We start from the raw sequence: 22,248 nt of genomic DNA, 5'->3' as shown, positions 1-22,248 counted from the left end.
CCTAAATTCCCAGATTCTTGAGATCTGTTTATAAGCAAAGGGAGAGAAAAAAGATTTGTGGGAAAAATAAAGCAGAGGTTGCCTTACTTGACAAGTCTTGAAAGTGTTGCTCTGCAAAAACTGATCTGAGACAGCAGGAAACAATAGGTTAACCCCTTTACCCTCCATAAATGCTGTGAGCTGGACTTCCTCTCTGGGTTTCTTGACTCTGGTGAACTCTATTGTCACTGATTAAGGAGTCAGGCCCTAACATCCATTTAGCTGTTAGAGTTGTAAATAATTTGTTCTAGTTTACAAGAGGCTGAGTATATCACAACCAGAGGGATTGTAAAAAGAAAGGTGTATTTGAAGTAGTCCCACCTTCCTCTAGTAAAAATGTCATAACTACTTTTGCAGGTAGAGCTCACATCTTTCATGAGCCTCTGGTCAATGATTCTACTAAGAAAACCCTTGAGACCTGGAGCTGGATATTCTGGACTTTTGTTTTACTCCTGGCCCATGAGAATTAAGATACTGTGTATTTCTGTCTGAGTCTGCTTTCTGAACAATGTCAAACAGCCCACTTACCAATGCTCAGAAGACATTCATAGCATGAAGCCACCAGATGTGGGCAATGGAAGGGTGGACACAGGGGGTTGAATATCATGCTCCTAAGAGATATATTCTAACTCCCAGAAACTATGAATGTGATCTTGTTTGAAAACAGGAACTTGGCAGATGTAATTAAGGATCTTGAGATGAGATCCTGGGTTTAGAGTGGGCCCCAAATCTAACGACTGACATCCTTACAATAGAAAGGAGAGGAATATCTGGAACACATAAGGTCACAGAGGACAATGTGAATTTGGAGGCAGAGATTGGTGTGTGGCATCTATAAGAGCCAAGGATTGCTGGCAACCACCAAGAGTGAAGAGAAAGAGGCACAGAACAGTGTTCCTCAGTGTCTCCTACTGTCACCTTGATTTCAGACTTCTAGCCTACTGAACTGGGAGAGAATAAATTTCTGTTGTTCTAAACCACCAGGTTTGTGCTGATTTGTTATGGTAGCTGTAAGAAACTGATGCAGGGAATGAACTCATATTTTGATAAAGTGAAAAGCACAAGGTCAGGAAAATGACAAAGAAGCATTCTTGGGATTAGGGAAAGGAGGCTGGGACTTTCATTTCCTAAAACCTTAAGGTTGTTTCTCTTAGTGTCCCTCTAGAAGAACATGGCTCCTCCTCCAGAAATCATGTTTCCTAATAGTCTGGAAAGCCTGCAGTTATTCTGAGTCTACTGTCTCATTTCCATGAACATGTCTGCAAGTATGTTGCTCCCCAGGAAGTCCTACCCTCATAATTTAACCAGCCTGATTCTGCAGTCCTGAAATTTCCACCTGTGGCAGGTCTGAGCTAAGAAGTCTGCACGTGGTGAGAGCAGCCTCCCAGACACCTGTCTCTCTCTGGATTCCTGACTTGTCTCATCTGGAATAAAAAGAAATAAGAGCTAGCACCGCACTTTGATGTATCAGTGCTTTTAGATACTGTGTTCTCTACCTTGAATGCTTGTACTCCACTTAGGGAGCTCCTGCCTCTCTTTCAGGACTTGCCCAAGTGCCTTCTACTCTGGGAAGGGCTCCCTGCAGCCACAGAATCAATTATATTTCCTTCTATGCTCTCATAAAACTTGTACACCTCTGTTAAAGGACTTATTACATTTTATTACAGCTTATTTTGTGCATATCTATCTTACCTGAAACACTCTGGAGGAAGCGTTACTCATGTCTGAATCACCAGCACTTAGTCTAGAAGCTTGCTCAGTAAATGCTTTCTGTATAAACTAAAGAAAGCAATGTCTTAGAAAATCTGCAATAACCAAATTCAAAGCTTCTTGAAAATATGTAACTGCTATTAATTAGCTTCATCTATTTTGGATTTCAGGCCATTAGCATTTGGCAAAGGAATAAAGCAACATAGAAACTAGGATCTCCTATATGAGTAAAGAGTTCAGTGCAGAATTTTGGGGGTGAGTGTTTGCTGCTTCACCATTATGATCAAACGGAAACTTCATTCCTCCAGATAAAAAGGGCAATGTTACCCCAGCAACTTTCTTCAACCTATAGGAGGTAGGTTCTTCCTATTTTGGATGAAAGTTTATCAAAACCTTTCCAGAGTTACCCACTGAAGAAGCACAACCTGACACATTTCCTTCATCTGGACACCGCAGAAGGCTGAAGTATTTACAGCAGATGGTATTCAATGTAATGTTATCATACCATGGATTATCCAAATATCTCCTTTCATCATCTTTTGTTTGGAGTTATATCTGGAGTTTTATGTATTTGAAAAATCCAGGATGAATCCTCAGTTGTAGAAGAAAAATAGACTGTGCTTTAAGCTTATATGTGAAAATGCTCCATAGAAAAGATGAAACATCCAAGTGAACAGAACTGAGAGAGTGAGAGGAAGGTTTGAGTAGGTAAGTATGTATGTTCCCATGGGAACGCACAGCTGCTGCCAACAAAAACCACGGGGAAAGGCTACAGACTCCTTCTATGATTCAGGTTAAAATCAAATTTGTAAAGGAGTCAAAATATACATGAGTCATCTCCACTTTCATCTGCCTTGATCATTACTATCTCAAGTCAAAAGCTGGCCAAGAGTCACAATGAAAACCAGCCTGTAGCGACAACTGAAGAGGTTTGTACTTAAAAATCTTCCCACCAAGACATTCCGACAAGCTTCTAACATCTGTCACATACCATTTAACTCCCTAGGCCTAAGAAGATGCTGGGACTACCGTCTCTATCTCACCTAATTTGTGATCACTTCCGCATTTGGATCAAGGTGGTCTTCTCACTAGCCCTATACATGCACATTCATTCATAACTCCAAAACTTTACTCACACTCTTTGTCTATCTCCCAGGACATTTTCCTTCTTCTTCATCTAGTCAAACCAATTTATTCTTAAATTCAGTCCTGGTACCACCATCAGGGTTGGAAGGGGAGAGGTTGTCATGATGGCAGGCCATACTGGTGTCTCCTGCTCTCAATTCTTCTACTGCCACTTGAGACCTAGAATCCCAAGCTAATGTTTTTTTTTTTTTCTTTTTAAAATCAATCCACCATTTATGGACACTCATTGGGTTTACACACTGCTTGGAGCATAATGGAGATTTCTGGTTGATCTTCTAGCTATCGTCTTTGCTATTCACCATTTTAAACAATTCTTTCTTTCCCAAAGATGACCAAGATAATTAAGAGCTTTTGTTACACAAGAGAAACATTTCTTCCCCTTCTTGGGCAAGAAAGAACTTGTGTGTACCAAACTCGTGAAAACTATTGAACTCTTGACCTTTAACCCCTTCCAAATTGAATAAACCTTAAAGTACAAATCAGTTATTAATTGAGGAAACCCTATGCAGATAAAGGATTATTGGTTTTGAGTACCACTTGGAATAAGTGGTCTGGATCTTAGTTTTTGGATATCTAGACTGTGGAATTACTCACAGGCTGATTCCGTGGTCAGAATTCAGCATGAAAGTAATTCTTTGGGGATATGAACTTTGCAGGGCAAAATAAATGGACAAGGCTGGATCTGGTCTGATTCTGGCAATCCCAGTTTAGTCATGAACAGATAATGGAATCTTTATAGCATTTGTGTAACATCTAAAACATCAGAATACCTCTATTAGAGATCCCTGGGTGGCGCAGCGGTTTAGCGCCTGCCTTTGGCCAATGGCGCGATCCCGGAGACCTGGGGTCGAATCCCACATCGGGCTCCCGGTGCATGGAGCCTGCTTCTCCATCTGCCTGTGTCTCTGCCTCTCTTTCTCCCTCCCTCTCTCTCTCTCTGTGTGACTATCATAAATTAAAAAAATAAAATAAAAAAAAAGAATACCTCTATTACTGGGGGCAATATCATCTCTGTATCAAGAAACTCTTCCTGGACACTGAGAAACTTAGCCTGGTATATATGTATGTATGTATGTATGTATGTATTTAAGAGAAAGAATATACAAGCAGGGGGAGGGAAAGAGGCAGAGGGAGAAGCAGACTTTCTGCTGAGTGGAGAGCTCAGTGTGGGCCTCCATCCCAGGACCCAGGATCATGACCTGAGCCAAAGGCAGATGCTTAACTGACTGAGCCACCCAGGGACCCCTAGTCTGGCAGTTTTAAGTCACTCTAGTTCATCTGTGTTGAGTGAGAGGAAAACTGAAAAAAAAAAAAAATGTCCTCCTTTTGGTATTATGCTGAGTGAAGTAAGTCAATCGGAGAAAGACAAACAGTGTATGTTCTCATTCATTTGGGGAATATGAATAATAGTGAAAGGGAATCTAAGGGAAGGGAGAAGAAATGTGTGGGAAATATCAGAAAGGGAGACAGAACATAAAGACTCCTAACTCTGGGAAACGAACTAGGGGTGGTGGAAGGGGAGGAGGGTGGGGGGTGGGGGTGAATGGGTGACGGGCACTGAGGGGGGCACTTGATGGGATGAGCACTGGGTGTTATTCTGTATGTTGGTAAATTGAACACCAATAAAAATTAATTTATTTAAAAAAATGTCCTCCTTTTAATTGAACAAACTGTGGCCTGCCCTTGAATGACCCTTCTGTAGCTTATCCACTGTGGTAAGTTACTGTAAACAATATTTACTCTTTTCCTCTTTTATCTCCATGAAAGAAATATCCTTCTCCCACTCCTTTACTTCACTTTGGCCATGTGACTTTCTTTGGCAGATGGGACACAAACAGGGGCTTGAAATGTGCTTGGGTGGTTGGGCTCACCCTCCTGTACTTGTGTCATCACCATGAGAAGAGCATGTCTTGACTAGGCACTGGTCTAAGGAGGGGGAAGACACACAGAGCAGTTGCCCAGCTGACCTGCAGCTACGTGAGATTGAATGATTGTCCAAGGAAGGCGAAGATTGTCCAAGGAGGGGGAAGACACAGAGCAGCTTCCCAGCTGACCTGCAGCTATGTGAGATTGAGTGATTGTCCAAGGAGGGGGAAGACACACAGAGCAGCCACTCAGCTGACCTGCAGCTATGTGATATTGAGTGATTGTTATTTTAAGGTACTGGGTTTTGGGGAAAGTTTTAACAAACTTTAACAAACAGAGTTTTTGTTGCAATAGTTGACTGATGTATATATCAATAATTTCACAGCCAGGTTTTCTAAAGTTGTTTCAGTTCCCAGAAAATACCATTCTTGACACTTAGAGATACAGATATAATACTTTCATGTGGGCTTCTAGATCAAATGGCATGGTATCCTTCAGACAAATGCTAATATATTTTTTTTCTCATTTCTGACATGGTGTTTCCTGCTAAGTATTGTGAGTGCTCCAGGGAAATGTGATGTCTCTATGTGCACAGGTACTTACTTGATTCCAGGCTCAGAGGAATCTGTAATTCCTAAATCTATCACTGTGCCATGGATTGCCCAAAACTTGAAGGTTGTGGGCTATATCAGTCAGGGACTCAGCAAGTCACAGAGAGTACACTCAGCTTTGTTTGTAAAGTTTTTTTTTTTTAAAGGTTTATTTGAGAGAGGGAGACAGCTGCACACACACAAGAGAAAGAGGGAGAGAAAGCACGTGAGCATGAGCAGGTGTTGGAAGGGCAAAGGGAGGGAGAGGTAGAAGCCAACTCCCCATTGAGCAGGGAGCCCGAAGTGGGGCTCCATCTCAAGACCCTGGGGTCATGACCCCAGCGGAAGGCAGACGCTTAAATGACTGAGCCACCCAGGCGCCCCATGTAGAGGCTGTTTAATAAAGGAACTATTTACAGAGATATGTGTAGGGTTAGAGGAGCCCAGGAGGGAGGAATCAGAGACTACCATCAGTGGGGAGCAGTTGCAATCCTCAGCCTGAACAGCGGGGGGAGACCACCCTGTTATCAGAGCCCAGTTAAGAGCTAAAGTCAGAGGGACTCTCAGATGGTAGCTGTAGTTTGGTGATAAGGCCATAGAGAAAAACACAGTGAAGTAGAGTGGGTGGGAGGGAATAAATGCCCTGGCATCTCTCTCCTCCCACACTCTGACCTCCTGCTGGTGACTCCTACTTGCTAGGCAGTGACATAGTCCATTGAGGTCAGCTTCCCAGGGCAAAGAACACAGCAGAGGGAAACAGAACTGATCTGGGGAGAATCAAAGAATAATCAGAATACAGGCATATCTCAGAGATATTGTGGATTCAGTTCCAGACCATCACAATAAAGGGAATATTGCAATACTGTGAGTTAAATGAATTTTCCTAGTGCATATAAGTTATGTTTACCCCTAATCTATTAAGTGTATGTAATAGCATTATCTAAAAAAAAATGTACATACTTTAATTAAAAACACTTTATTGATAAAAAGTGCTACTGATCATCTGAGTTTTCAGTGAGTTATCTTTTTGATGGTGGAGGGTCTTGCCTCTCAGTGTTGATGGCAGCTCAATGATCAGAATGGTGCTTGCTGGAGGTTGGGGAGGCTGTGGTAATTTCTCAAAATAAATTCTACCATATCAACGACCTCTTCCTTTTACAAATGATTTCTCTGTAGCATGTGATGCTGTTCGATATGATTTTACCCACCACAGAACTTTTCTTTCAAAATTGGAGTCAAGCCTCTGTAATTCTGCCACTGCTTTATCAAAGTTTATGTAATATTCTAAATCTGGTTGTCATTTCAACAGTCTTCACAGCATCTTCATCAGAAGCAAATTCCATCTCAAGAAACCACTTTCTTTGCTCACCCATGAGAAGCAACTCCTCTGTTAGTTTTACCATGAGACTGCAGCAATTCAAATATAATAATGAAAAAGTTTGAAATATTGCAAAGGATTATAAAAATGTGAGCCAGAGACCCCAAAATGAACAAACACTGGGAAAATGGTGCTGATAAACTTGTTTGAGGGGTTGCCACAAACCTTCTATTTGTAAAAAATGAAGTATCTATGAAGCACAATGAAACACAGTATCACTGCAGATGTTTGTTAAATCTAGACCCGGTTTCCTCAGGAAGAAAACATGGTGTGGAGGGAGGGCAAGAAGGGGGTTATGTTTATAAGGATATTGGTTAGGAAAACTGTACAGTCTTTCATTCTTAATTTATTAGCAAAAAATATGGAGAATTAAATAATCTGTGATCGGACCAGTAGGTTTCATTGCACTGTGTTATGCTGATATCAATAATTTCTCTAAAGGCATCATGAGATAAGCATATGGCACTAGAAGGCATCAGTGAAATTAGTATTAAAGCATCTGGAAGATAATTATTTTGAGGAGGGGATATGGCACTAAGCTTAGGCCTGAATTTATGGATTTGGAATTGGGATTTAAGATGAAATATTTTAATGGATAATGAAGCAAAGCATATTTGGTGCCAGAAGATATCTAATACCTTGTGCCATGAAACTCTGACACAGTTTTAATTTTGTGCTACTCTTGTGTTTTCTTGACCTATAAAAATGTTATGTGGAGTTATTTACTAAACTTAACTCATGACACATCCATAAGCCCAAGCTTGCCAAAATATTTTAGGTGGGTATGTGGGGGGCAAGGGATGCTGAGGACTCCTGCGTCCATATACATGCACACCTATACACCAGCATCAGCGATCTTTCTTCAGCAAAATTACACTTCCTTCCCATTTTTGTTTCCAAAAAATGGGCTAAAGTGAGTAAAATCAAAATATCAACATGTTGAGGATATCTTTTATTATACACAGAAGTATTTTAATATGCTGGGAAACAATAGTATACATTATTACCAATTGGCTTTGAAAAATCGATTCGCTGACTCTTCATCTAAACTCAAATATGTGAGACACACATCCTGGTTTTGAGATTACTCCTTAAACTAGATCTTTACCTCAGAAGAATTCTCAATAACATTTTGGAGATAATGCTAGGTAAATTTAATGAAATGAATTCTAGGTCTTTAGGAATGCTGGATCTGAACTATTTAAAGTATTAGAAGCTTTACTAACAATATGTTTATACCAATATTTTATTAGTGAGTTTGCTTGGTATTATTAAGCTAGCCTACACTGGGTTTCTCCAGAACAGGCCCTGAGACTAGGACCAAGGTTAGGAGTTTATTTGGAAGACTATCTCAGGAAACGGTGGGAGAGGGGACAGTGAGCCAGGGAAGGGAAGGAAGCCAGTAGATGAATTTATGAGTATGTTATACCTGTGGGGAACTTGGGCTCATTTCCACTGTGCTACTCTGGGAAGTGGTGTAGAGCAGACCCGAGAGTTGTCTCACCCAAAGGATAAGAAAGATGGAGGGCTTAGCCACTAGCTCCCACCTGTCATGAGTTTGAGGCTGTTCCCACTTCCAGCCCGCCGGGCACCAAGAATGCTCCTGTGGGGAGAGCTAAGGGATGCAGATATTGGCAGCAGAAAGCTTATCAGCATGCATAGGGATGCTGAGTGACCAGGGGATATAAATGGTGTGCCAAAAGCACCTACTCAGAGGCATAACTGTTTATAAACACACTACTAAAGCTTCTTTTTAATGGGAGGAAACCAAAAGGCCAGCAACCGAGGGTGGAAAGATAGGAGAAGCATAAACTGTAACCCTTCTGATAGCAGTCCTAATCTCTTCCCACACAGGATCCTCCTCGACCCCCAGGCAATCCCTGGAGGTCAGACTAAAGGAAGCCTGAGAACATTTTTTGCTTATCTTCTCAGCAGACATTGGGAGCAGGTCAAGGAAGAAGCTTTACAGAACACAGCAAGAGAATGCGATGCTTTTCTAGTCAATGGTAACTTGAGAGTCTATATTCCAAAGAAATTATATACTTCTATATATTATTAGGTTGTTTACATTTTATTGTTTTATTATGTTTATGTTTATATGTTCATATTTTATTTATTTATTCATGAGAGACACAGAAACATAGGCAGAGGGAGAAGCAGGCTCCCTTCAGAGAGCCCGCTGTGGGACTCGATCCCAGGACCACCACCTGAGCCAAAGGCAGAAGCTCAACCATGGAGCCACCCAGGTGTCCAGAAGTATTTCTTTCTCATGCTGTAAACTGTAATCACCCTATTTCTCTACAGGCTTGAAAGCCACAGGATTATCCCTTCAAAGGGAAATACTGAAGCTGAGGTGCTTACTGTTCTTCAAGAAGATTTCCACGTGGTACTCCCTTTTAGATTTTATGGTAAGCCCCTGTCTCCACAGGAGTCCCAGCCCTACGAGCTTCTGACCCCGGTAACATAAAAATGAATGAGCAAATACGACTTGGGCTGTTTTTATTTCCAAAATTGGGAATTGGAGGAGGGTAAAGGAAAAGAGTTTTCCCTGCCTTAAGTTTCAAGGGCACTGCGAAAAGACAGTGGCTGATGCTGATTCTGGAAAACTGTTTCTCATAGAGCTTTCAGGCTGATTTCCTCAACTCCTAACTTTTTGGGAGGAAGGATTCCTTTCAATAAGGTGAGGACTAGATAAGGTGTAAGTAGCTAACTAGAAAAGGGTGGTAGATAGTAAGTGTTCTGGACAAGGGAACCACGTGTGAAAAATACATTAGGCCAAAGGGATAAGCTCATGAAAACACGCTCAATATCTTTAGTCATTACAGAAATGCAAATTAACACTAAATTGAGATACTACTTTACATCCACTAGAGTAGCTAAAAAAATTTTTTTTTAGATTTTGTTTATTCATGAGTGAGAGAGAGAGAGAGAGAGAGGCAGAGACACAGGTAGGGGGAGAAGCAGGCTCCATGCAGGGAGCCCAACGTGGGACTCGACCCTGGGCTGAAGGCGGTGCTAAACCACTGAGCCACCCGGCTGCCTGAGTAGCTAAAATTTAAGACTGACAAATCCCAAGTGTTGATGAGGAGGCAGAGCAATTAGAACTCATATATACTGCTGATGGGAGTGTAAAAGTGTGGTACAGGGTGGGGTAGCCTCTTATAAAGTTAAACATATACCTACCTTATAGTCCAGCAGCTGTAGATCTAGGTCACTGTCCAAGATAAGTGGGAATATATCCTTCACAAAAGGATATAAAGAATGTTCATAGCAGTTTTACTCAAAATAGCCCCAAACTGAAAACAACCCAAATGTCCATCAACATGAGGATGGGCAAACAAGTTGTGGTATTATTTTACCACTCAGTAATAAAAAGGATGCATTAGTGTACTGATCCCTGCAATGAAATGACTGAATCTCACAAACTTAATGCTGAGAAAAGAAGCCAGACACAAAAGGGTTTAGAAATACTGTATGTTTCCACTTATATGAAGTTCTAGAATAAGCAAAACCCACCTAAGGTGAGAAAAAGCACTGGATGCTTTTGGGGGACTTGAGGAGTTACCTCGGGATGAAGGAAGACTCTTTCAAGAGATGGAACTCTGGTAAGGGCACAGGTGTATCTAGTTGTCAAAACTGTTGAATTAATTGTGCATTTCAGTGTATGTAAATTTTACCATAAAAACTCTAAAAAATAATAATAATCAAATGGAGGGGCTAGGGAGTGGGTCGTATAAATAAAACAAGAATGGTAGGATATTCATACTTGAAGTTGAGTGATGAATAAAGTGGGGCTCATTACACTATTCTGTTTGCGTTTGAAATTTTCTACACACACACAGGCACTCATACAATGTTAAAAACCCAGTAAGCAAGATCATCAAAAGGCTTTTAGGCACCTGAAAATAGTGCAGGATGGCTGAAGTGGAGAGTGTCTTTTCTACTCTTTCATCTAGTACAAATCTTCCAGACAATGGTGGACTAAAGATACCAAATCTCTTAGTCACATCTCACTTGAGAACATGGACGGTTTCAACGATAAGCTAACATGAACAAAAAGCTATGGTGGAAAAACAGACATTTGTATCTCTTGTGTAAACATACCTTACCAAACATTGTTCCTTAAGGTACTTTGCAGCAGTTGGAACAAGAATTTAAACAGGAGCCATTTAGCTACCATGGAATATGGACATATTTGCTGGTACAGGCTCAGACCAGCATAATCCCCTTTCTTAACCTGGTAAAGCTTCTGAAGTTGCAGTAACTAAAATACACCACACCAAATCAAAATCTAATTTTAAAAGTCATCAATGTCTTATAAATAAAAAATCATGTCTGAAAATATATAGTATGCCCAATAAATCATCAGTGATGAAAGTCACTTCCTACTTTAAAATAGATTAATGCCAATGTTGTGAATGTTTCATAAGGGTCGATGTTAAATTTCCTTCATCTTTTTTTTTTTTTTTAAGATTTTATTTATTTATTCATGAGAGACAGAGAGAGAGAGAGGCAGAGACACACAGGCAGAGGGAGCAGCAGGCTCCATGCAGGGAGCCAGACCTAGGACTCTTTCCCGGGTCTCCAGGATCAGGCCCTGGGCTGAAGGTGGCGCTAAACCGCTGAGCCACCCGGGGCCGCCCCAAATTTCCTTCATCTTAATGCAATACAGTTGTGTGTGTGTGTGTGTGTGTGTGTGTGTGTGTGTGTGTGAGAGAGAGAGTGAGAGAGAGAGAGAGAGAGAGAGAGAGATTGAGAGAGAGAGAGAGAGAGCACTCAAGGTTTTGTATAGACTTGTTAGAGTGAATCACAGATTGCCTGTGTCTCTGCCTCTCTCGCTCTCTGTCTCTCATGAATGAATAAATAAAATCTTAAAAAAAATTCTATTAGCTGCATCGATATTGAATACTCCAGAGAACTTTATCTTGACAATTTACACAATGTTATACAAATTCAGAATTGTTCAAAATGTTTCCAGTGCATTAGTAGAAATATACTTTTGCCCCATGGAGATTACCATATTGGAACATGATGACATCTTCAAGATTGTGGAAAATACTGCCAATTCACCGCTTGCCTATGCTTCCCGACCCAGTATCAGAGTAGATAATGAACAACTCAAGACTTTTTTCTCTATTTTTTTTCTCGCCCACATCGTTACTTGGGTGCCATCATACTCTTGATACCAGTTTGTTTTGTTGTGTTTTAAAGTAGCATGTTACAATCCATTAGTGGTTGATGGAGTCAACTTAATGGGACACAATTAGCATTTTTAAAAATGAAATTAACTAGATTAGAAAATGGTGTACAACATATATAGTTAGGGAAGGACTATTTTGTGAAATTTTTGTTTCAGTCAGATACATATGTGTGTACACTGGGTGACTATAAAACATTCATTACTGTCAATCACGGTCAAAAACACTTGAGAGTGAATGACTCTCACAGGGTCTTGTGAGGACTTTAATGCTCTGATTACTTTTTTCTCAACCTACATGTTTCTTGTCTACTACTTTAATGCTCATTTTTAGAACCACACAAATGAGACATTATCATTATCACTTATATTGTACAATGTCTGGACTTACCTACATGTTTTTTAATTTCTATGCATCTGTGAAAAAAAATTTTTTCTTTCTTAGGGAAGGGGGAGAGAGAGAGAGTGTATGAATGTGGGCAGCATAGGGGCAGGGGCAGCGGGAGAGGAAGAGAGAATCTTAAGTATGCTCCATGCCCCATGTGGAGCCTGATGCTGGGCTTGATCCCACAACTCTGAGATCATGACCTGATCTGAAATCCAGAGCTGGATGCTTAAATGGCTGAGCCACAAGGCTCCCTTGAACTGTTTTGTATTGTGGCAAAATTCATAACTTAAAATTCATAATGTTAGCCATTTAAATGCATATAATTGGGTGACAGTACATATATGATGTTGTGCAACCATCACTTCTATCTGGTTCCAGAACATTTTTATTATCCCAAAAGGAAACTCCATGCCAATTAAGCAGTCACTTTGCATTCCTTCCTCTCCCCAGCCAATGGCAACCAGTAATCTTCTGTCTCTTTGGATCTGCCTATTCTGGATATTTCGAATGGAATCATACAATATGTGACCTTCTGTGCCTGGCTTCTTTCACTCAGCATAATGTGGTTATTGTGAATAGTATCACTATGAACATTTGTGTACAAGTATCTGTTTGAATACCTTTTTTCAATTTAGGGGAGGATATAATTAGAAGTGAATTTGCTGTTTCATATGATAATGCTATGTTTAACTTTTGAAGGAACCACCAATTTTTTTTCCATAGCAGCTGCACCATTTAAAATTCCCACAAGCAATATGCAAGGGTTCTAATTTCTCTACCTTCTTCCCAACACTTGTTATTTTCCATTAAAAAAAAATTATAGCCATCCCACTAAGCACGAAGTGGGCATCTCACTGCAGTTTTGATCTGCATTTCTCTAATGACTAATGATGTTGAACATCTTTTCACGTGTTTGTTGGCCATTTGTGTATCTTCTTTGGAAAATGTCTATTCAATTCTTTGTCTCCATTTTTTAACTGGGTTGTCTTTTCATTGTTGAGTTGTATAATTTCTAAATTCTGAATACTAGACACAAAATTTATATGATTTACAAATAATAGCTTCCATTCTGTAGGATCTCCCCCCCCTTTTTTTTGGTTCTTTCAATTTTTGATCATGTCCTATGAAGCACAAAAATCTTCAATTTTAAAGTCCAGTATTTTTGTTTGTTTGTTCGTTGCTTGTGCTCTTTGTGCTGTATCTAAGAAACCATCCCCAAATCCACAATCATGGAAACTTACCCCTATGATTTCTTCCAAGGGTATTATCCTGAACTTGTTTCTAGAACCATTTTTCTTTTTAAGGTACATTCTTTTTTTTTTTTTTTAAAGATTTATTATTTGAGAGAGAGCAGTGGGGACGGGCAGAAGGATATGGAAAGAGAGCCTTAAGCAGACCCCATGCTGAGCGTGGAGCTGATCTCCAGACCCTGAGATCATGATCTCAGCCAAAACCAAGAGTCAGATACTTAACTGTGTCACCCAGACGTCAAAAAGAACGTTCTTTAAAAATACCTTTACATGAGGTTTCTTGGTTGAAAATGCAATCTATCTTTATCTGAAAGTGTCTTTACTGCCTTTGTCCTTGAAAAATAGTTTTGTTAACTCCATGAATCTAACTTGACCATCATTTTCTCTTCAGAACGCTGACGATATTCCACTGTGTTCTGGTTTCCATTGTTGCTACTGAGAAACTGATACCTACTTGTCCTCCTTTGTAAATTATTTACTTTTTTTTCCCCTCTGCCTATTTTTAAGATCTGCTCTTTGTCTTTGCTATTCTTTGGTTTTACGATCATACATCTGAGTGTGACTTTCCTTTTATTTATCTATTTGGACTCTTGTTTCCTCTATCTGTGGATTCATGTCCTTTTGTCAGTCTGGGGAAGATCTTAGCCTTTCTATGTTCAAATATTGCCTTTTTTCTATCTCCCCCTTCTGGAACTCAAATTATATATATTATTCATTATGCCCTCCATATAGCTTAACGTCTCTTCTGTATTTACTGCCTTGTCTCTATGTAGTATAGCCTGAGTATTTCTTTCAGATTTAACTCTCTCTTCAGCTGCATATATTCCGCTGTTTAACTCATCCACTATTAACTATTAACTAAACTAAAGCTATTAGTTTTAATAATTATATGTTATTTATAAATGTTGTTTTTTTTTCAAATGTGCCTGGTATTTTCATTAGATTTGTATTTTGACCCTTTTCCAGTTATTATTCCATCTTTAATTTCTTTTTTTTGTAGAATCTTTAATTTCTTAAAACACTTGACCCATAATTATTTTATACTATTTGATGATTTCAATATCTATAAATTCCCAAGAACCTCAATGTGTTGTTCTTGTCTTCCCCTGACTTTCATTAACATTCATGTTAATTTCTTATTATATTTGAATGTATTTAATTTTAACAAATCTGAAGGCTTCAACTGGGGATTTGAATTTGTTTCTTCATAGATCTAGGGCCGGGAGGAGATTGATCTGGGAGCACTCTAGCCCCCCTTTAAAGACTCTGGCTTAAGGGAAGTTTCACTCTCCACTTCACAGAAAGTTCATAATTTTAAAGGTCACATAGTTAAATAACATCTTAAATTTACAGACAAATGACTCAGATTATAGTTTTAAGCAATTTATCCCAAGGTCACACAGCTACTATAATGAATCGTGGGAGTAGACCCAAAGACTCCTGATGACAAGTCATGCTCATGTATTGCACCACATTCTACCATTGAATTGATTTGATACGAATTGTTCAAGTATGTGACATTGCATACCAAAAAGGAGGGAAAAATGCTCTCTTTGAACTAGTTGTTTTCTTCCTCGCCTTTTACAGAACTGATGACTTCATACATAACCTTGTTTGCTGAAAGAAGCACATATTTTTGATGAATATAAATCCTCTGTTGTGGATTACAAAAATAATTTGTGCTGTAATAACAAAAATCTCTTCTTTTGTCTTTCTTTTTCTTTTATTTTGGTGATAATTCAACTCCTAACTTCAGTCGATAAGGATGGATACTGCCCAAGAGTAAACGAGAAACACAGTTCTAGTTAGAGCTCGGGAAAAAGCTGATTTGTGTGTCAGAGTCAAGGTGTCCCAGAGCTATAAACAGAAAATGTATGATGAATGAGGTTAAGAGGGAAAGGAAGAAAAGTACATGTGTGAAGGGGGGCAGGGTGAGATTTGAAATTCCAGATGTATATGCTTAGTGGATTTTGGGGTAGATTTTAAAGGGGTAAAGACTAATGCACATTAACTTGGTATACTTTTCTACCTCCCTTCAGGGTGAGGCTGAGCAGAACTGAATTGGAATTTCTTTAGTGATTTGTTTAGTGTAAGGTGGCTACAGAGTTGAACCTGTAGCATTAATAGATCCCCATTTGGTCATCAGGTGCTGCAGCTGTTCCTATAATCCTGGGAATCCAGGATAACATACACAGGAATTACCTTCCCCAGTAACAGAGGTGAGCTATGTAGACAGAGTGTATAGGATAAATGTAGCTAGGCTGGGTAGAGCAGGGAACTGTGAAGGACAGGTGTGTGTAAACATACAATTACGGAGGAGAAATAGAGACAATACATACAGTGACAGCCCTGCATACCTAAGAATGGCACATGACTCTGTCCCCTAGCTCACAGCTGAGATTAGGAACAGACCGACTAAGAAGACACTATACATGTTTCACTACTTAAATAGCCTTCTCTGGTGAATGTCACTTGTCATTTAAGGTCTTATAGCTCTTTTGGCCCATTGATAGGTATAGCGGGAAATGATAAAAGACACACATAGAGGGTGGTTAAAGTGGATATGGGAGACTAGTCAGGAAGCACTGCAGTCAAAGAGAAATGATGGCAACTTGAATAAGAAAAGGACTATTAGTATAGTAAAAAAAAAAGATATTTGAAATTTGTGAGAGCACTATATAAAATTTTACCATATACTGGAGAATCTAGATGAAATAGATGACTATATAAAAAATACAAATTACCAAAAGTGGCTAAAGAAGAGAAAAATGTACATAAACCGAGTAGTGCCAGGGGTGGGATGTGGAGTTGAGAGAGTAAGAAGCAGGTAAAAATGTCTACCTTCTGGAAAGTCCCCGAGTTAGTATGATTTACCAAAAGAACTCCAGGAAACATTCAGAGTGCAGGTATTATCTATGACATTTCCATTTTCCCAAAGTATCAGGAAAAAAGGAATTTTCCCAATTTATCTTATAAGGTTAGAATAACCCAGGACCAAAACAGTGCCAAGAATCATTCAAAACTGAAAACCAGCCTCTCAAAAAAAAAAAAATCATAAAGTAACAATTCTAACAGCATATCTATAAAAATACACTCTGCCAAAATAGGTTTTATTTCAGAAATTAAAGGGTACAATTGTACTGAATACTAGAATATCTAAAAAGTGATCCATTAATGAAGTTTATTAATAGAACAAAAGTTTTAAAAAGCAAGAGATCAAGGGATGCTTGGGTAGCTCAGCGGTAGGCCGTCTGCCTTCGGCTCAGGGCATGATCCTGGGTTTGGGGATCAAGTCCTGCATCAGGCTCACTGTGAGAAGCCTGCTTTTCCCTCTGTCTATGTCTTTGCCTCTCTATCTCATGAATAAATAATTTTTTTTTAAAAAAAGCAAAAGATCAAGAGCCAGTAATCAGAGAAGTCAGAGGCTGAAGAAGCAGCCTACTTGAAGTGCAGTCAAAATGCAGTGATGATTATTGTAAGCAAAGAACAGGAACAAAGAGAAAATCACAGTATAGGGACCGAATCCTTAAATTAGACATATTTGGTGATCTTTCATGTCTTTTTTTTTTTTCATTTTGGAATTCTTCTACTATAGTAGGAAGATCCTTTCTCACACAAATAATTCAAGCCATTTAGTATTCCAAGAGGTTCCCAGTAATGTACTACCAGCAAAGCTGAAATTTGAAATATATATTTATATATACACACACATATACACAATATCTAGATTTATCTGTGAGGTTGGCGGACGATGAGGGGTCATATCAGCCAATCATTTACACATGTGAGATGTTAAGACCTCTGAGATTCCAGTCAGTCAACAGACATATGGGGTAGATATTGAGTGTGGACCATGGTGGGGCATAGCCCGAGAAGACATCTGTTCCTGTCACTCACTTGGTGACCTTGGGTCATTTACTTCAATTCTCAAGGCCCTATTATTCTTATCTGTAAAATGGGGATAACATGACATATCTCATAGAGTTGTTATGAGGATGAAATGGTCAGAAAGATGAAGCAGCGCATATAAGGGCATGTATGAGCCCTTACCTGAAATTGATGACCACTGTGTTCTTTCAGAAAGGCCCTGTTGCCAGCCCCCTCACACATGCTATCTCCTCTGAGCACCGCACAGCGCATCAACATTGCCTTTCCCAAGTGACGACCCCTCTCAAGTCCTGCAACCTGAAACCTCAGAATTGTTCTGGTTATACTGCTCTTCTATGAATTTTGTCAGAGCAAACCAGCCTTCTCAAAAGGCATTAAGTGTAATATCTGCTTTCCTCCTTATGTTAGTTGAGCAAGAAGTCAGCAGGACGTAAGCTAAACAGCCCTAGAATATGAACTAATACATAAATATTGAAATACACTGGGTTCCTGGCATTAGGAAGCAAGACAATTTGAGGTATTATTATTTTTTTTTTATATTTTAGAACACAGTGCTACTTCTTTGAAGTACTGTTTTACAGGTACAAACATTTCATTCTGTCCTCACAATAACATTGGGAAGTACACAGGGCAAAGTACATTTTTCCCATTTAACTGGTGTGAAAACTGAGGCTTGGAAGTGTAGTGATTCATCCAAAGCCAAGCAGATATTTGGTGTCAGAATCTGAATTACCACTGACTATATCTGAAGACACTATGTACAGGAATGCTTGTTTTTCTTTCCTTCCCTCCACCCTTCACTGTCTTTCTTCTTCTATCCCTTCTTTTCTTTTCTTTTTTCTACCTCCAGATACACCTCCCTCCATTATGCAATATTTCATACATAGATATGCCTGCCTAAGTAAAATGAGAGTCCACTAACCCATCTGGCAGCCTAAGAAAGGTGGTATTACCAAGCCCACTGCATCCCATCCCCTACCTGTAACTACTATCCTGGATTTCATAGTTATCATTCCCCTTTCTTCCTAGTTTTATCATCTTATCACTTGTGCATCCCTACAAATGTTTCATTTTGCACGTTGATGGAGTTTAAGTAAATGGAATCATGCTGCATGTATTCATTTTTATGCAATACAGTGTGTCTGAGATTCATTCATGTTCATGTATGTAGCTGTAAGTTCATTTCCACACTTTTTCCTACTGATGGGCATTTGGGTTATTTCAGTTTTGTGCCATTCTGAACAAAGCTGTGCAGACTCCTGTTGCACATGGGCAAGAGTCTTTCCAGTGGAGTTACCAGTTCATGGAATGCAATACCTACAACTTTACTAGCTAATGCCAGATTGTTTGCCAAGCTGATTGTACCAATTCCCATAAGCAAGTGAAATACTTGAAAATACTCTGAATTTTCATCAACTTGAAATTGTCAGAAATTTTAGCCAATTTCACATCTTGTGCTCTGATCCTGGTTTCCAAACACCACTCTAACATAAGGAACCAGAGTTCCTCAGAGAAATAGTTGAGTCCAGGGCCAGGGCAGGTAATATGTGAGATTAACCTGGAGAATCTTGTGGCATCAAAAAGTAAGAACATGCTCCAAAACAAAACACAAGCAGGGGATAAACTGAATTAGCTCTTAAGGGCCAGAGCTGGAACAATTTGAGCAGCAAAATAAACTGTCTTAGTGTTAGATACTACTCCATAAATATAATAAATATCCATGAGTCCATACTGATAAAAATAATTAATTAAACAAGTAAGTGGGGGGGGACTAGACAGCTCTTCCTTATTTGAATTTGAATGAATAAATGCAAAAAGAAAGAGAAAAATATAAAATTACCACAATATAGTAATGCCACAATAATAATGCTTACAGACAAGCTCCCTCAATAGATGACAAAATTAGTAGGTCAAAGTTTGTGGAGAAATAAAGTTTGCATCATTTCAAAATATCTTCCCCAAGATATTAATTACAAAGGGAAATTCAGTAATTTTAAGTGGATAAACTTGGCAGAAACCACCTTACACCAAGTGATCAAGCTTAATTCCACCAATAATAAGGTATGTGAACATCATGAACCCTGTGATAGGACACAGTAAGAACACGGTATTTGGGGTATTCTCACCTAACATGCATCTATCTCCTTAGGTCAATTGTGAGAAAACATTGGGCAAACTCAAACTCAGACATCTGACAAAATTATCTGTATTCTTAAAAAATACCAAGGTTGTGAAAGATAAGGAATGACTGAGGAGCAATTATAGACTGCAGGGGACTCGGGACAACCGCCAATTTCTTTGCACCCCCGGAACTTCCCGTGCACACATTTAAGTATCTCCTAGCCTTCCACCAAAACACCTCAATAATTGCACTGGCATTCATTTTGTTGGGCTGTACTCAGCAATTCATGAGTTGGGTCTCTTTCCTATTGTGCCATGCACAGACCTTAAGGACAAGGGAAATGTTTCACTTATATTTCTTGCTCCTAGCACAGTGCATGGTAGGCACTAAAACTATTGTTAACTTAATTTATTCAAAATTCCTACCACAATTTCTTCAATGTTAGGAGACATTTAATGAATAATTGGTTAGTTTTGGGTTTGATCGGCTGGTTGAGACCAGATGCCATGCATTTCTGAAGATTTTACTATTTTTTCATTTTTGCTTTTCTTTCTCCTCCATTTTTAGAGAGGGTAGAGATGGTACAAAGCATAAGGCAATATATGAGTTTAAGCAAAGAGGAATATATATTATATATTTATATATTATATGCCTAATATAATGTATTATATATATTAAATTTAACCTTTTTGGAGATAAAAAAATACAACTTTTTCCACAATTTTCTGTTAAAAGTTGGTCTTTATTAATATTTTGTCTAATATAATTGGGCTTTGAGCTGAGAACACAGGTTCTTTCCTATTTGCCTTAAAAATACTTTTCAGAGGGGCGCCTGGGTGGCTCAGTTGGTTTAACATCTGACTCCTGATTTTGGCTCAGGTCATGATCTCAGGGTTGTGGGACAGTCCAATAGAGCTCTATGCTGGGCGTGGAGCTTGCTTAGGATTCTCTTTCTCTTCCTCTCTGCCCTCTTCCTCCACCCACCCTGTCCCACTCTCTCATGAGCACTTTCTCTCTCTCTAAAAAAGACAAAAAACAAAAAACAAACCAAACTTTTCAACATGAGGGAAGTTTTAGCAAGATATAGATGTCTGGCCTTTACATACTTGCTTAGAGCTCCAAAGGTGAAGAAATGTAGGTCACTTGGCATTGCAGTCTTCTGCTTCAACTGTCACTGAGTAATCCTGGATCACAATAATCTGAGTTTCAGCACGTCATTCAGCAAGGCAAGAATCATCAGCATTGGTGCCTTTGCCATTACTCACCTTATAAATCAATTGTTGGTTCTGGCCCATGGTCACAAGACTGGTAACAGATTGCTTATTCTCATTATTCTGTGTTTGAAAATTCTATGATAAATGGAGCCAGTCAAGCTATTTTCTAAATTTAATTAGTAAAGATTCTGTGAAGATTTAGATAGGATATGTGAAAAGCTTAGTGTCACTCATGTTGGAGCCACAGACCTACAGGTAAATATCTTCTCTCTGGACACAAACAGCATTTAGAAGTAGCGAGAGAAGTGACACCAGAAAGCATTCTGTTAGGAAATTCTGGGACTTCGGGTGGCCTCAAACATGACTATTACACAAGGAGAAGATATTTTCCGTAACAAGGCTTGGTGTAGAAGCTTATGGTCATTTCCTTTGTAAATAGATTGTCTTTTGTTTGCTGTTGTGATTTTTAAAAAAACACCATTCTAGATTCTTTAGTATTTTCCCTCACTCTATATTTTTAAAAACCCCTAGGCTTCATGTTATCTCAACGCACTAGCACCTGGGGCCTGGGACTTGTTTTCAATTAGTAATCGTATGCCTTCCCCTATGTAGTGCGGTCCCTGAAGGCTTATCTGCTGGGACCAGCCTTTCCCTGCCCTAGAAGGGCCTGCCAGTTGTTTGCTGTGTCTGTTTTTCTCCAAGAAAACAAGAGAATATCAACAAGGTTGATTTTATTCTTTACCTAAGAATATTTATTTTAGAGAGAGGGTCCTTAATCTATCGTGGAGACTTCCTAAAGTGAACATTTATTGAGCTCCCTTCCATGTGTTAACTTATTTAGATAATACAACTGTGTAAGGTAGGTACCTTTACTGCTCATGATACAACAGAAGAAATAAAGCAAGTATGCTAAACAAGTTGCCCAAGTTTACACGGTTAGTACAGAACAGAGCCAGGATTGGAACTCAGGCCGACTGGCTCCAAAGCCCACACTCTTACCCTTATTTTGAACCTCCAAATCATATTTTCTTCCTGCTGGATAATTATTAGTCCCCAGTAATATACCTGCATTATAGACAGTCAGCCTGGGAGTTGGGAAACTTGGATTATTGTTCTGTGCTTTAACTTGGGAGGAAACAGGGTTCTAGGGCGGCAAAGTGCATACACAAAGGCCTGGTGGCTATACAGAGGAAGAAGGAAGGCCAATATTAGGAACAATGGGAAACCACTGCAGTGTTTTTTATTTATTTTAAAGATTTACTTTATTTTAGAAGGGAGAGGGAGAGAGAGAAATTCAATCAGACTCCACACTGAGTACAGAGCTCAATCCCATGATGCCAATATCATGACCTGAACCGAAATGAAGAGCCAGAAGCTTAATGGACTGAGCCACCCAGGCGCCCCCCTCTTTTTAAAAAAGATTTATTTACCATTGCAGTGTTTTAAGCTGGAGGGTCTGG

The 22,248-nt window shown here is 39.3% G+C and overlaps 1 protein-coding gene across 1 annotated transcript in view; it reads left to right on the top strand.

Annotated features, from left to right (window-relative positions):
- Window positions 1-22,248, top strand: part of BPGM (bisphosphoglycerate mutase) — a 124,279-nt gene that overhangs the window by 63,946 nt on the left and 38,085 nt on the right. The window contains exon 2 of the mRNA XM_055335559.1: window positions 9,034-9,137. The gene's annotated coding sequence lies outside the window, so the exon portion shown is untranslated. The remainder of the gene's footprint in view (window positions 1-9,033; window positions 9,138-22,248) is intronic.

This window comes from Nyctereutes procyonoides, unplaced genomic scaffold, assembly GCF_905146905.1.
Source record: "Nyctereutes procyonoides isolate TBG_1078 unplaced genomic scaffold, NYPRO_anot_genome, whole genome shotgun sequence".
Lineage (NCBI taxonomy): Eukaryota > Metazoa > Chordata > Mammalia > Carnivora > Canidae > Nyctereutes > Nyctereutes procyonoides.
This window is presented reverse-complemented; position numbering and strand designations above follow the sequence as displayed.